This window comes from Chiloscyllium plagiosum, unplaced genomic scaffold (assembly GCF_037043375.1).
Source record: "Chiloscyllium plagiosum isolate Xiang-an unplaced genomic scaffold, Cpla_swu_hap1 HiC_scaffold_27, whole genome shotgun sequence".
Lineage (NCBI taxonomy): Eukaryota > Metazoa > Chordata > Chondrichthyes > Orectolobiformes > Hemiscylliidae > Chiloscyllium > Chiloscyllium plagiosum.
Genome location: NW_028270165.1, coordinates 87,138,180 through 87,151,432, shown reverse-complemented (window position 1 = coordinate 87,151,432; position 13,253 = coordinate 87,138,180). Strand labels below are relative to the sequence as shown.

At 46.7% G+C, this 13,253-nt stretch overlaps 1 protein-coding gene across 3 annotated transcripts in view; it reads left to right on the top strand.

Moving 5' to 3' along the window:
* The window catches only part of LOC122545194 (uncharacterized), a 785,061-nt gene that overhangs the window by 767,021 nt on the left and 4,787 nt on the right, over positions 1-13,253 (top strand). Inside the window, exon 1 of one of the 3 annotated variants that reach the window (XR_015751659.1) lies at positions 7,324-7,572. The exons of 1 other annotated variant lie outside the window; for it this stretch is intronic. The gene's annotated coding sequence lies outside the window, so the exon portion shown is untranslated. Of the gene's footprint in view, positions 1-7,323; positions 7,573-13,253 lie in introns of those variants that run through there. One more of the 3 variants, XR_015751661.1, reaches the window with a different exon arrangement.

Here is a 13,253-nt window from a genome sequence, read left to right as displayed (position 1 = left end):
CACTATCAACATTCTTGGGGTTTACCATTGACCATAAACTCAACTAGACTAATCACAGACACAATGGCAACAAGAGCAGGCAACAGGTCAGGCATACTGTGACTCCCCAAACCCTGCCCATCTTCTACAAATCACAAGTCTGCAGTGTAATGGAATACTCTCCCACCAGCTTGGATGGGTGCAGCTTCAACAACATTCAAAAAGCTTGATACCATCCAGGACAAAGTCGCCTGATTGATTGGCACCATCTCCACATACATCCACTCCCTCTGCCCCACTGTTGAGAAGCATGATCTACAAGACACAACACAGAAATTCACCAAAGATCCTTAGAAAATGCCTTCCAAACCAACAACCACTTCCATCTAGAAGGATCAGGCAACAGATACTTGGGAACACAACTTCTTGCAAGTACCCCTCCAAGCCACTCATCATCTTGACTTGGAAATATATTGCTGTTCCTTCAGTGTTGCTGGGTCTAAATCCTGGAATACCCTCCGTAAGGACATTATGTGTCACCGTACAGCATGTGGACCACAGAAGTTGAAGAAGGCAGTTCACCATTACCTTTTCAAGCGGAACTAAATGCTGGCCAGCCAGCAATGCTCATGTACCACGAGTAACTTTTAATAAATGATTGAAACGGAGGATTGGAAACTGCAAACTAAAAAAAAACAACCTTCAGGTAGAACAGACATCGGGCTTTGATTCGGTCCTTATTTGAGGACAGATAAAGAGTGTTATACTGACACTGAACTGGAAATAGAGAGTTAAACACCTGTAGTGTTTCACTCAGTGTAGCAATCGAAAATCGATTAAAGATTAGCTCTTGACGTGTCCGTCATTAACACATAGAAAAAGACGGTTAAGACGGCATATGGGACACTTGATTTCACGTCTTTAATGGCTGTTGTAGTACCCACAATCCCATGCGATGCAGACACCGCTCTATGGGCCGTGAGCAGTGTTCATAGTGCGCATGTGTGAGCTCGGAATGGGGCCCCGCCCCTCGTCGTTCGGATGGACGGGGAAACCAATCTTTTGGAAATCCTGGAGGACCAGAAGGGGCCTGGTCCTCCTGCCAATCAGAACGCCCGCCACTGTCTGAATGCAGAAGTTCGACCATGAGCTTCTGAAGTTGTTGTTGCTCCTCTCTCTCTGAATGAAGATTGAGCTTCAGCCCAGACTGGAACTTCCTTCCTCTGTTTTATATCTGGGAGTACCGCACTCTCTTTTCTCGCCCTCTTTCCTATTTCTTTTCTCATCCTTGGGTTCAGCTGTTGGTTTGTAGGAGCTGAGGGAAAAAGAAAGTCAATCGAGGTGAAGGGACAGACTCTGGAAAAGGTTGGTTTCGATCTGTGTCTATTAACGTTTGACAGGCTTTGTTTCCTGAGCTTGACACATTTACTTGTCTGGCAAAAAAGGATGGCGTCTTGATCCATGTTGGGGATGGAAGTGGATTATGCGTGGGTAACTTACTCATAGTAGACCAATAAGTATTAGATAAGTAATCATGACACACAAACCTTGGGTTATTGACTGTCTATTTGGGAGCTCACAAGTCACTCCGACGAGTAACAGAGAGTTGTATGATTATATAGGTTACAATCATTTAACAATTAACAAACTGTTAATTGCAGGAATTTGAGGAACCTAAGTCACTTTGCCCAGCGACACAGTGTCTGGATAGTGTTGGTTAGTAGCTGATAAGTATACAATAGGTCCTTGCAAAGAGAAGGATATTCCCACGCAAGGAAATAATTTGGTTATCAGGTAGCAGTCCAACTGCAAGGCTTAGTGTCTCTGTTAAGTCAGGGAATTAAAGGTTGTTGGGACAATGCAGGGAAGAGGAGCTTAGACAATGGATGCATCAGCCCTGATCTTAATGTAGGCTGGAAGGGCCAAATGGCCTACTCCTGCTTCTATTACTATGAAACTATAACCCTGCATTTCCCATGGTTAACCCACTTAACCTGCATATCCCTGGGCACTGTGGGCAATTTAGCATGGCCAATCCAAATCAAGACCGGTGAGTAATGTAGTGATGTGGAGCCAGAGGGTGGGTAGGCCACCCTGATGCCAGTCGCCCTGAGAGCTAGACGGTGGGTTGGCTGTTCTGAGCACTGTCATCCTGATAAGGGGTAATCGGGACGGGCTGTCCTAGAGGTGGTCAAAAGGTGTCAGAGCAGAGAGCCAGAAAGCACGTAGGGGCGGGCTGAGATCCGGAAGGCTTGTGGGCTACCCTACACGCTGTCGTCCCAGGGAAGGGGACGGGAAGGGGACGGCCACCTGGAGGTGGCCGAAAGGTGTGCCAGGATAGCCCACTGGTCGGAGGTGCAACAGGGTGGGTGAGAGCCCAATGGTACGTAGGGGCAGACCGAGAGCCAGAAGGCGGGTAGCCGTCCTCAGCGCTGTCACCCCGGGCAGGTACCGGGGCGGGCTGCCCCAGAGGTGGTCAGAAGGTGCTGAGGGTGGTTAGTGAAGCCGGAAGGTGGGTAGGCTGTCCTGACCGCGGTCACCCTGGGCGGGTACTGGGGCGGGCTGTCCTAGAGGTGGTCGAAAGGTGTGTCAGGGCGGACCGAGAACTGGAAGGGGCATGGGGTGGACCGAGAACCGGAAGGTGGGTAGGGGCGGGCTGCCTTAGAGTGGTCGGAAGGTGGGAGGGATGGGGGCTTGCTGCGTCTGTATTGTCTGCACTTTTGTATGTAACAGGACTGTCTAATGTACAACTGTCACTGCTGTTGTCTCTTTATATCTTTGTGGAACTGGGATTTGAGGTTTGTCCTCATGTCCCTGAAAAATGTATGGTAGGGTTTGGGGCCTGGCTTTGCTGCTCCTCTCCCTTGTAAAATTGCTGTCTCTTGTATGCAGCTGTAAATGTAACTGTTTGTTGTAAACTGTTTTTGTAATTTGTTTAATAAAATAATATGTAGTGATGTGGAAAATGAATATCAGAGAACAATAGAAAGGGACAAGGAGAGTAAATATACCAGCAATGAAAACTGGATACTAATGTCACAAAAACTGAAATGATACATGGTGAGTCTGAATGCGTGCCACATTGTAACAAAAGTGAATGAATTAACTGCACTAATTGAAATGAATAATTATGGTCTGAGACTCCTTACAGACACATGGCTTCAGGATGGCAAGGATTGGATCCTGAATATTGAGGGGGGAGTCAGATGGGAAGCTAGGTAAAGGCAGAGGGTTGGCACTGCTCATCAAAGCACTGAGCACACGGTAGTCTGGTGTCAGCTCGGGTTCAGGGCCTGATTTCTCTGTCCTCTGATCTCCCTGTTCCCACTGAGTAAGATGTTGGTCTGTTCTCAGCTTTGCTGGACTTCTGCTGAAGCTTTCACACCTCTTTTACAGCTTCCAGAACAAGAAAACATTCAGAGCTGAAAATGTGTTGCTGGAACAGCGCATCAGGTCAGGCAGCATCCAGGGAACAGGAGAATCGATGTTTCGGGCATAAGCCCTTCTTCAATAAAACATTCAGTCAATCGAAAGCCAACCCACAATCTCAGCCTGTCACCCATCCAGACACAGAGTGTAGTCACAGCAGGGAATCAAACAAGAAAAATGAAACAAAATCAGAAATAAATAAAGGCTTAATGTTTGTTCATTAGGAAGTAAACCAGAAATAGGGCTCTCCCAGGATTCTGATAGTGCCCTACTTGAGGAATTCTCTCTCCATTCGATGTAACTATTAGTACTGTTGGGACAAAGTAACTCGTGTGCCAAATCATTTAAAGCAAGGTAGTCAGGAGAGGAGACCTTGAGCAATTAACTAGCTTTATTCGTTGCCATTGGGGAATACCTCTTAGTTCAAAATAAAGTCCGACGTATTCCAATAAAATACAGAATGTTACAAGTTTTATGGTAAAACACAAGCCCCACTCTCCAATAATAATGCAACTGAGGGGCAGTCGTAAGGTTCACATACATTGTCCTGACCTACATTTCTTAATTTCTACAAAACTGAATGTTATCTTATACTGCAGGTTCAGCTCAGCTCGAATTACCACTAAGGGACAGAGAGAACCAATCCATCATTCTCTGAAGCAGCACAGTCTAATGGCCTGAGGAGCAGAGACAGCTATCAAAACAGAATTCCTTAGCCAGGGCTCAGACAGCATTATGTTAACAGGCTACGTTTTACTGCAAACATTGCTTTGTGACAAAATGACTTCCATGCAGTTTTGTCAATTTTGATCACATTCTCCCACAATCCCTCCTTTTTTATTAAAAAGAGGAGATTGGGGGTGTCAGCAAAAGGGGGAGTATACCCAGAGCCAGGGGTTGGTGCTTGGAGATCGGACTGATAGTCCTCGGGTTCAGTAAGGACAGGGGCAGAAGGCTCCAGGGATTGGGAATCATCATCAGGGGTTTATCAGGAATGGGAAATCTCAGCATCTGGGAGATCACTGGAGGGGAGGGCCACAACAGTGAACTGAGCCGAGCACAGGATTGTCTGCGGGGTGACTTTGATATCCAATCGAGCAGTTCCAAAGGCAGGGGAAAAGAAAGCTGCAAGTTACTCAAACTCCATAAGGGCTCGCTTGGTACGAGTTCAGGACGGATGGGGATATGGGCACATACCTAGCAGCTAGAGTGGTTGACCTTCTGTGCATAAAAAAAGTATTAAACTGTAATTCCTGTTTACTAGAGGTTATCAGGCCCAATCAAACATAGTTAGTGAAAGAAAGATAAGGAATAGTGCAGTGAAAAGCAGAATGATCAGGCTGAGCCATTCACGGATGAAGGCTGAAGATGTGTCTCTGACGGGGTCTTCTGGTGTTCCTCCAGGAGGTGGCGCTCGTTTGCATTGTGTTGTGTGTGTCCATGCGGCCTCCCCTTGACCCTGACTGCTGACCGGGTAACCCAGCAGGACTAGGAACGGGCCTTTCCATCTCAGCTCCAATATGCCCCGGTCCTAATGCTGAGGCTTGGCGTACCCATGAATGTAAACTCTGAAGAGTTTTGGTTTACTGACCAACAAGAGTGTCAGCTGTTTCAGCCATTGGGATGGTTTTGATTAATCTACTAAATACATCTACTCTTATTCGACAATGTTCATAACAATGTACGCGAGGTGATTCTATAAAAGCAAGTTGTAGACAGGGAAAATGGCCGACCAGGCAAGGAGGTGGTTAACAAACACACTCTCTCTGGATCAATGATGCTGGAAGAGCACAGCAGTTCAGGCAGCATCCAAGGAGCAGGAGAATCGATGTTTCGAGAATGAGCCCTTCTTCAGGAAAGGGCTGAAGAAGGGCTCATGCCCGAAACGTCGATTCTACTGCTACTTGGATGCTGCCTGACCTGCTGCGCTTTTCCAGCAACACCTTTTCAGCTCTGATCTCCAGCATCTGCAGTCCTCACTTTCTTCCTGAGAATTGAGTCTGGCAGTATTCCAATCTTGAGTCAGACTGGTTCTATTTCCAAATTCATAAAATATTACATGGATTGACTGCCTGGAAATTGTGTGCTTTTTGAGCAAAATTGAATTCTGCAAATATAATTCTGCCAATACAAATTCACCCCATAGAATTGTGTGTGGGTGCATGTGAGTTTGTGCGTGAGAGTGTGTACATGCTTGGTAAAGTGTGAGTGTGATGGAGTATAAGCCTGAGAGAGTATTGGGGGTGTGTGTGTGTGTGTCTGAGGGGGAGCATTTGTGAGAGAGGTATTAATACAAGAAAGGGGTTGCATTTTGCTAAAACAAGAAAGGGCAGGACTTGTACAGATAATGGTAGGGCCCTGGGTCATGTTATAGAACAGACAGACATGGGGGAGTGGTGTTCAGGTACATAGTTCGTTAGAAGTTGCATCACTGGTAGACAGGGCGGTTAAGAAGGCATTGAGCAGCATAGCATTCATTTTCACACCATTGAGTACAGGGGTTGGGACATCATGTTGAGGTTGTACAGAATGTTGGTGAGGCCACTTTCAGAGTACTGTGTACAGTTCTGATGGCCCTGTAATCGGAATTATTCTTATCACAGAGGGTTCGGTAAAGATTTACCGGGACGTTGCCAGGACTGGAGGGTTTGAGTTATAAGGAGAGGCTGGGACTTTATTCACTGGAGGAGAGGAAGTGAGGGGTTGACATCATTGAGATTGATAAAATGAGGAGTGGAGGTAAGCTGAATAACAAAGGACTCTTGCTTAGCGTCGGCGAACTCAAAACTTGGGGGCATATTACTTAAGGTGAGGAGAGAGATTTAAAAGGAACCGGAGGGGCAACATTTTGAAAGAGGGTGGCTTTGTATGTGGAATGAACTTACTGACGATGTGGTAGTTGCCGGTACATTTACAACGTTAAAACAGCATTTGGATGGGTAGATGAATACAAAGGTTTAGTGGGATATGGGCCAAATGCAGGCAAGTGGGACTGGTTTAGTTTGGAATCCTGGTCGGCCTGGACGAATTGGACCGAAGTGTCTGTTTCTGTGCTGCATACCTTTACTGAAACCAGTAGAATTATGAAAGGGGCATGACAGGATAGATGTAGATAAAATGCTCCTTTATGGGGAGGGTCATACAATCCCAACAATGTGGAAGCAGACCATTCAGCCCATCTATTCCTCTCTGGCCCTCTGAACAGTATCCCAACCATACCCAACCCCTTACTGCGTATTCCCCATGGCCAAGCCACCCTAACCTGTACATCCCTGGTCACTATGGGTAATTTAGCACGGCCAATTCTCCCTAACCTACACCCGAATCTATAACTTACCTTCTCAAGAATGTAATTTAAATGCAGAGCTTTTCTAAGAAAAGTGTCAGTCTGACTCAACATTGGGACACAGACAGAATTCACACCTATTGTCTCTACTTATAAATAGGGCAACGTCTCTTCGAAATGTAGATTCATTTAGATATAACTGCGTCACTTTACATATTATGATATCCCTTTGAATGTGCCCACATCCCTTTGAAATGTAATCTCGTCTATTTAAACCTCTTTATTTGCAGAAGTAGCCCGTTAAAATGTCCATGTCCCTCTAAAATGCAGATTTCCCACTTTAGATATGACGCCGTTCCGTTAGATGTCGGAATAACTGTTTAAATTGAGCCGTGAGCTTTCCCAATGTAGACAGGGCTCCTGGAAACGTGGCAGTGTCCCCCCTGCAGCTGCAGAGCGAGACAGGAGAGTTTGTTTTTGTGAATGAGCAGTTGTAGCGCGAGGTGGCTGTTGCTTGATGGTGAGGCTCCCCCGGCCCCGCCCATCCCCCGTGCAGACGTCACGCGGGGGCGAAGGCGGTTGGGAGGAGAAGTCGCTCGAGCGGGGAAGCGGCGGCCGTTAGGAAAATGGCGCCGTGCGGCCCGGGGCAGACACCCGTCACTGGGCACCGCCGCCTTCCTGGCGCAGCTGCTGTGTCACGGCCACACCGGCCGGCTGTACAGCAGGCAGGAGCCGGTGAGCATTCTGGAGGCGGATGGGGTTAAGGGCCTGCTTGGGAACTCATCGGCCGCCTGGGTGGTGGAGTTCTACTGGTCGTGGGGCGGCCCCTGTGTCAACTATGGGGCCACCTGGAAGGTACTGGGCCCGGGAGGTGAAAGGTGAGGCAGGTTGTGGGGGGACGGAGGGGAAGGAATGTGGGGCCTGTCCTGTCATAGTGACATTTTACACTCACTTTCCATCTGCTTTTACTGGCGCTTGTGCTGTTTCCCCCTCACTGTTTGGTTTAATCCTTGTGCTGTTTACCCCCTCACTGTTTGGTTTAATCCTTGTGCTGTTTACCCCCTCACTGTTTGGTTTAATCCTTGTGCTGTTTACCCCCTCACTGTTTGTTTAATCCTTGTGCTGTTTACCCCTCACTGTGTGTTTAATCCTTGTGCTGTTTGCCCCTCACTGTGTGTTTAATCCTTGTGCTGTTTACCCTCAACCACACTGCTGTGGGTCTGGAGAACTCAGTGTTGAGTCCTCCGGGCTGTTGACTGCTCAGACAGAAGATGAGGTTTTGTTCCTCCAATTTGTGGTTTGGTTTGTTGTGGTAATGGAGGAAGCCAAAGATAGTCATGTCAGAAGGGGAGTGGGAAGGGGCATTAAAATGGGAAGTCCGCTTAGCCTCTGCGGACCCAGCTGGGATGCTCAGTTCCCCAAGTTTACGCTCGCTTTCCCCGATGTAGAGAAGACCACAATTGGCAAAGCACAGCAGGTCAAGCAGCATCCGACCAGTAGGACAGTCGAAGTTTTGGGCACGAGCCCTTCATCAGGAATGATGCATGGATGTTCAGAGGGGCATCAGTGTCCTTCTGTGCCAGTTGTCAGACAGGTGCAGCAGGCAATGAGCAAGGCAAGTGGTGTATTAGCAAGAGGAATTAAGTTCAGAAGTGGGGATTTCTTCCTTCAGTTAGGGGGTCATTGAATATATTCAAGGCTGAGTTCATCTGATTTTTATGTGAATGTTTATGGGGAAGGCAAGAAAATGGTTTTAAGACTAGTATAGGACCGAGTTACAGAGCCATGCAGCACAGAAACAGACCCTTCAGTCCAACTAGTCCATGCTGACTATGTTCTCAAACTAAACCAGTCCCACCTGCCAGTGTTTTGGCCCATATCCCTCCAAACCTTTCATATTCCTGAACTTATCCAAATGTCTTTTAAACGTCGTTACTGTACCTGCATCCATCACTTCCCCTAGACATTTAGTCCGCATGTGCACCACTTTGTATAAAAAAAATTGTGCCCTTCAAGTCTTTTTAAAATCTTTCTCCTGTCACCATCAAAATTTGCTCCCTAATCTTGAAACCCCAACCCTAGGGGAAGGACACCCGTCGTTCACCTCATCTCTCCCCTCATGATTTTATAAACCTTGATAAGGTCACATCTCCACCTCCTATGCGCCAGTGAAAAAGTTCCAGCCCATCCACCTAGATGCAGGTAGGTCCATAACCAGTCATGATCGGTTCAATGCTGGTCCCAATTCTCTCGGTGTCCAGGATAGCAAGAGACCACAAGACATAGGAGCAGAAATTAGGCCACCAGGTCTGCTCATTCCATTCAATCGTGGCTGATAAGTTTCTCAGTTACATTCTTCTGCTAGAAGCAAAGTGAAAATGGAGGGAGTGAGTGTGGGATGGAGATTTTTAGCTTCCAGGGAATAAGAGAGGAAAGAGTTCACTATAAATTGGAATTTATGGGATCGGCTGATGAACCGAGGAGTGTCAGTTGGAGTTTAATTTAGAGAAATTAGAGATTTGCATTTTGGTCAAGCGATCCAGGCAGGACTGACACAGTTAAGGGGAGTGTTGCAGAATAAAGAAACCTTGGAGTGCTGGAGTCTCAGGTGGACAGAGTAGTGAAGGCGGCGTTTGGTTTGCTTTCCTTCATTGCTCATAGCATTGAGTATAGAAGTTGTGAGATCATGTTATGCACACTTCCCACTCGAACGTGTTATCTAACTGCTTAACTGTTTTTAGTGAATAGAATACACACCTCCCGCCGCTGCCATAACGTGGTTTGTTTGGAAGCCCTAACTTTCAGAGCGATTAGATTTATTTTAGATTTTATTACTTAGTGTGGAAACAGGCCCTTCAGCCCAAACCGACCCTTCGAAGAGCAACCCACCCAGACCCATTCCCCAACATTTACCCCTTCACCTAACACTACAGGCAAATTAGCATGGCCACTTCACCTAACCTGCACATCTTTGGACTGTGGGAGGAAACCCACGCAGACACTGGGAAAATGTGCAAACTCCACACTGACAGTTGCCCGAGGTGGGAATTGAACCCGGATCTCTGGCACTCTGAAGTGCTGCTGCTGCTGCTTCAGGTGGTTGTGGGGAATAAGATCATGATTAGACTATTTATAGCCAATAGAGTCCAGTTCATGGAGATGTGATACATTAAACAATTTAGATTAAATCTTTCATCTTTTAGAATGGGGTTCTGTTCTTTGGTATGTTAATCCCAGAACCTGTTTTCAGTAACTTTCTCAAGAACGTAATTTAAATGCAGAGCTTTTCTATCAAAAATGTCAGGCTGACTCGACATTGGGACCCAGACAGAATTCACACCTATTGGTGGGTAGGCTGGGACTTTTTTCACTGGAGCACAGGAGGTTGAAAGGTGAAGGTATTGGGTGCCTCATTAGCAAGTTTGCAGATGACATTCAGATTGATGGAATATCAGATCGTGAAGGGGACTGTCAGACGATACCGCAGAATGTAGATTGGAGTGTTGGGAAGAGAAATGGCAGATGGAGTTCAATCCAGACAAATGCAAGGTGATGCATTTTGGAAGATGCAATTCAAGAGCGAGCTATACAGTAAATGGAAAGGTCCTAGAGGAAATTGATGTACAGAGAGATCTGTGTGTTCAGGTCTATTGTTCTCTGAAGGTGGCAACGCATGTCAGTAGAGTGGTCAAGGCAGTATACAACACGTGTTCCATCATCGGACGGATTGAGTAAAAGGGCTGGCAGGTCATGTTAAAGTTATATAAGATTTTGGTTTGGCGCATTTGGAATACTGCGTACAATTCCAATCGCCAGATTTCCAAAAGGATGTGGATACTTTTGGAGAGAGTGCAGAGGAGGTTCACCAGGATGTTGCCTGTTATGGAGAGCGCGAGCTATAAGGAGAGATTGAGTAGATTAGGATTATTTTCATTGGAAATAAGGAGGTTGCGGGGGGGGGGGGGTCCTGATTGAGGCCTAAAAACCATGAGGGGTGTAAACAGGGGTGGATAGTAAGAATTATTTTCCCAGAGGGGAAGACTTAATTACTCAGGGTCACAAGTTCAAAGTGAGGGGGGGAAAGGTTTGAGGGAGATATACATGAAAAGTTCTTTACACAGGGTGGCGGGCGCCTCGAATGCATCGCCAGTGGAGGCAGTAGGGGTGGGATCGATAGCGTCATTTAAGATGTATCTAGACAGAGACATGAATCGGCAGGGAGCAGAGGGATACAGATCCTTAGAAAATAGGCGGCAGGTTTAGATAGAGTATCTCGATCAGCATAGCCTTGGAGGGCTGAAGGGCCTGTTCCTGTGCTGTAAGGTTCATTGCTCTCTTTATCGAGGTTTACAAAACCATGAGGGGCGTAGATAAGGTGATTGGCATGTGTCGTTTCAAGATTAGGCTGCAAATTAAGGTGAGAGGAGAAAGATTTTAAAAAACACATAAGGAGCACCTTTTTTTTAAACAGTGGTTTGTGTGAAATGAATGTCCAGAGGAAATGGTGGATGCAGGTTGAGTAACAACGTTTAAAAGACATTTGGATAAGTACATGAATAGGAAAGGTTCAGAGGAATATGGGCCAAACCCAGGCAGGTGGGACTAGTTTAGTTTGTGAATATTGTCAGCATGGACTAGTTGGGTTAAAGGGTCTGTCCTGTGCTGTATGACTCTAACCGTTCTGTACTGGTCTTAAAACCATTTTACTTGCCTTCCCCCATAAACATCCACTTCATGGTTGTTCCAAAATCAGATGAACTCAGCCTTGAATATATTCAATGACCCCCTAACTGCAGGAAGACATCCCTACTTCTGAAATCAATTCCTCTTGCTAATATTCCTCTTGCCTTGCTGATTGCTTGCTGCATCCGTCTGACAACTGGCAGTGACTGGTGTGGAAGGATGCTGAGGCCACTTTTTACGTCCACACATCATTTCTGAGGAAGGGCTCGTGCCTGAAACGTCGATTCTCCTGCTCCTCGGATGCTGTCTGACCTCCTGTGCTTTTCCAGTGCCACACTTTTCGACTCTCATCTCCAGCATCTGCAGTCCTCACTTTCTCCCCATCCCAATATGTCACCATTTGAACAACGTACCTCCTTTTGGCAGTTATTTTTTCATAACCGAGGTTATAACTTCACACTGTGGGACTGCATTTGCTGTGCGTTTGCCAATTGAGACACAGACCTGGACCAACGTTTCCCGACTCTGTTCCCTCCCTGGATTCACTCGCTTTCTTTTCAGTTGCTGCAAGTCAACAATTTAACCCCAGAATGAAAAAATGAAATGGTAAAGACAGTGCCGTACTCACAGATGGCGGATAGAGGAAGGAAGTTGCAGTCTGAGGTGAAGCTCGATCTTCATTTGGAGAGAAGCAGCAGCTTCAGAACCTGATGGTCCATCTTCCGCATTCAGACAATTGGGGAGTTCTGATTGGCAGGAGGACCAGGCTCCTTGTCTGGCTTCTCATTGGTCCATTTGAAGAAGGGTTTGCACTGTTTCTGTAGACAGAGCATGCGCGGCTTTTGCTGAACCAGCATAGAGTCAGAAGTGTACAGCATGGAAACAGACCCTTCGGTCCAACCCGTCCATGCCGACCAGATATCCCAACCCAATCTAGTCCCGCCCCTCAACACCTGGCCCACATCCCTCCAAACCTTTCCTATTCATATACCCATTCAAATGCCTCTTAATTGTTGCATTCGTACCAGCCTCCACCACTTCCTCTGGCAGCTCATTGCATACACGTACCACCCTCTGTGTGAAAAAATTGCCCCGTAGGTCTCTTTTATATCTTTCCCCTCTCACCCTAAACCTATGCCCTCTAGTTCTGGACTCCCCAACCCAAGGGAAAAAACTTTGTCTATTTATCTTGTCCATGCCCCTCATAATTTTGTAAATCTTTATAAGGTCAGCCCTCAGCCTCTGACACTCCAGGGAAAACAGCCCCAGCCTGTTCAGCCTCTCCCTCTAACTGTACCTCTTATGCTCGCATCCAAGTCATTTATGTAAATGACAAAAATAGAGGACCGAGCACCTATCCTTGTGGCACTCCATTGGTCGCAGACCTCCAGTCTGAAAAACAACCCTCCACCACCACCCTCTGTCTTCTACCTTTGAGCCAGTTCTGTATCCAAATGGCTAGTTCTCTCTGTATTCCTTGAGATCTCACCTTGCTAATCAGTTTCCCATGAGGAACATTGTCAAACGCCTTACTGAAGTCCATATAGATCACATTACTGCTCTGCCTTCCTCAATCCTCTTTGTTACTTCCTCAAAAAACTCAATCAAGTTTGTGAGACATGATTTCCCACACAAAAAGCTATGTTGACTATCCCTAATCAGTCCTTGCCTTTTCAAATACATGTACATCCTGTCCCTCAGGATTCCCTCCAACAATGTGCCCACCACTGATGTCAGGCTCACTGGTCTAAAGTTCCCTGGCTTGTCCTTACCACCCTTCTTAAACAGTGGCACCACATTAGCCAACCTCCAGTCTTCTGGCACCTCACCTGATATGCACAGTATGCTCTATGGAGATGCTGTTCCTGATGGATTT